A 2732-nucleotide genomic window follows, 5' to 3' on the forward strand; every position below is an offset into this window, starting at 1 on the left:
GAAATGTTGAGGAGTTCGTTCCGCCTGCTGCATTGGTGTTTTGCTACACTTACAGAAAGTGATATGTAATCCAGAATGCATTCCTGGGGTCTTGAAATGCAACACTATTGGTAGAGTGAATGCTTAACATGCACACAGCTTTGAGTCCAATCCCTCAGAGGATACGGAAACAGAGTGGCTCACGCCTGTCATCCTAGCTCTCAGGAGGGTAAGGACAGGAGGATCAAAAGTTCAAACTGGGCAGTTTGAATCACCGTACGCCGGAGGAGTGGGCGCCGGGATCTCGCCGAGCATCCCCCTGGCCTCATCCCTTCCTCGCTTGTCTGAGCACAGTCCGAGATGGCTGGCAGTGAGGCTGGAAAGGACTCCGGAAAGGCCAAGACAAAGGCGGTTTCCCGCTCCCAGTGAGCTGGCTTGCAGTTCCCTGTGGGCTGTATTCATGACACCCGAAATCTAGGACAACCAGCCAGGGACGTGTGGTCGCGACCGCTGCTGTGTACAGCGCAGCCGTCCTGGAGTTCCTCACCGCAGAGGTACTTGAATTGGCAGGAAATGCATCAAAAGACGTCACTTGCAACTTGCTATCCGCGGAGGTGAAGAGTTGGACTCTCTGATCAAGGTTACGATTGCTGGTGGTGGTGTCATCCCACACATCTACAAATCGCTGATCGGGAAGAAAGGACAACAGAAGGACTGTCTAAGGATGCCTGGATTCCTTTTTATCTCAGGACTCTAAGTATTCTTAACAGCTGCCCGATGTTGGTGATTCCAGGGGACCATGTCTCTGTGAAAAACACAGTTTTGCCCTTTTTGTAATTCTACTCGAGCAAGTTGGAGGCTTAATTAGCCTTCCAACCAAGCAAATTTCTGCATTCGAGTCTTAACCATATTAAAGTGTTACTGCGGCTTCAAAGAAGCTATTGAATCTGAAGTAGTGGGTTTTGACTGAGTTGACTGTTTTAAAAAAAACTGTTTAGATTTTCATTGTGACGCAGAAGTTATAGTAACAAACGTTTGCTTTTGTACAGACATTATTTCCACTCTGGTGGATAAGTTCAATTTAAAAAAAAAAAAGTTCAAAGTGAGGCTAGCATGAGCTACTCGAGATTCGAGACTCCTCCTAAGAAGAGTAACTTACTTGGTCTGTCTGTGGGAGGCTTGCGCATGGCAAGTCTGGGTATTTGTTGTATAGAGAGCTCTTGGTTTCCCTCTCCCCTGCTGTGCTTCACTGGTTTCAAGTCTCTGGCTCTGGCCTTTGCTGCTGTGGCTGCCGATCTGTCCATTTCTCTACTACTATGCTTGTTAGACACTTGCAAAAAATTTGAATTCAGTGATGCAAAGTCCAAGAGGGCTGGGGCAGCTGGGGCAGCTGGATTTTCAAAGTCGCGTCACTCAAGGATCTCTGGAATGCACACTTATGTGCTCCTGTGCACATACCAGCAGTAAGCACGTGACTTCGAAAAGATCTACCATTCACTGCGTGAAGGTTTATGGGAAAGGCTATTTCTAGAATAGCTCTGAACTATTTCTAAAGAACATGGCTTTGTTTACTCTGTGGTGTGTGTGTGTGTGTGTGTGTGTGTGTGTGTGTGTGTGTGTGTGTCTTTTTTTTTTTTGGAACCTATTTTAGCTCCTGATTTGAGTCAGAGGCCTTTCAATGGATGCTCAATACAACAGACTCGTGTCTCCTTACTGTATTAGATCTTGTGAGGTGGAGGGGGTAGTAAAAAAAAGTGACATTCAGGCAGGTATTTCTCTAAAAACACTTGAAATGGCAAAGATGGTTTGATAGGAGTGACTCTTCCTTTATGAAGAAGTGTAGGGGGAAAATGCAGTATTACTTCAGAGTAAGCGGTAGTGAACTTCGTTCAAAATGTTAACAGTGCCTGTAATCGTGAGAAACTTACTCTAGAGGTGTCAAACAAGTGCCTCCTGCTACCTCCTTCACATCCCGGTGTTCACCAAAATTAAAAATCTAGTGATGCTTTCAAGCAGACCAAATAAAAATTTTAGTACTTCTTCATATGTTTTTCCCTGTGAATTTTTATTTAATTAAAGCTGTTATTTATAAGTCATACAGTCAGAATGGTCAAATGTTACAGTCAGAATGGTCAAATGTTACATTCAGGTTATCTAAAAATAAACTTTGAACTTTAAAGGAGGAGGGCTGACAGTGTGTGTGTGAGAACACAGTTCGGTTGTAAAGAGCTTACTGTCTTTGCAAGCATGTGGACTTGAGTTCAGGTCCCCCAGCATCCATGTGAAAATCTGGGTGCCTGAGAACGTCTGTAATCCTGACTCTTGGGAGGTGAGACAGGTGTGTTCCTAGACCTCACTGACTAACCAGTACAGCTGAATAAGCGAGCACCAGGTTCAGTGACAAGCACTGAGTCAAAAGATAAGGTAGACAGTGATTGAAGAAGACAAGTAATATTGACCTCTGACCTCACAGGAGTGTGCAAGAACATGAACATTGTATACATACACACACACAACATACGCACACAAAGCAAGATGGTGGGAATAGAAATGGCAGGCAGCTGGCATCCTTCCATTGTAAAAGCCGTGGTGGCACACCCACAATTAATTAATAAATGGTTTATAAATAGTTTGAAGCATCCCATCTCCATTTTATGAGTTTGCTTCTGGAAACCACAAAACTAGAGATAAACCTGAATTGATGAAAGGTGGCCGAAGAAACCAGGCAGATTTAGTTGGTTAAAACAAAGAAA

At 44.2% G+C, this 2732-nt stretch overlaps 1 pseudogene; it reads left to right on the plus strand.

The window, feature by feature from the left end:
- The first annotated feature begins 240 nt into the window (after window positions 1-240).
- LOC148000807 (histone H2A.Z-like) lies at window positions 241-800 on the plus strand (annotated as a pseudogene).
- Window positions 801-2732: the final 1932 nt, after the last annotated feature.

The sequence above is a fragment of the Rattus norvegicus genome, chromosome 15, assembly GCF_021556685.1.
Source record: "Rattus norvegicus strain SHRSP/BbbUtx chromosome 15, alternate assembly SHRSP_T2T, whole genome shotgun sequence".
NCBI lineage: Eukaryota > Metazoa > Chordata > Mammalia > Rodentia > Muridae > Rattus > Rattus norvegicus.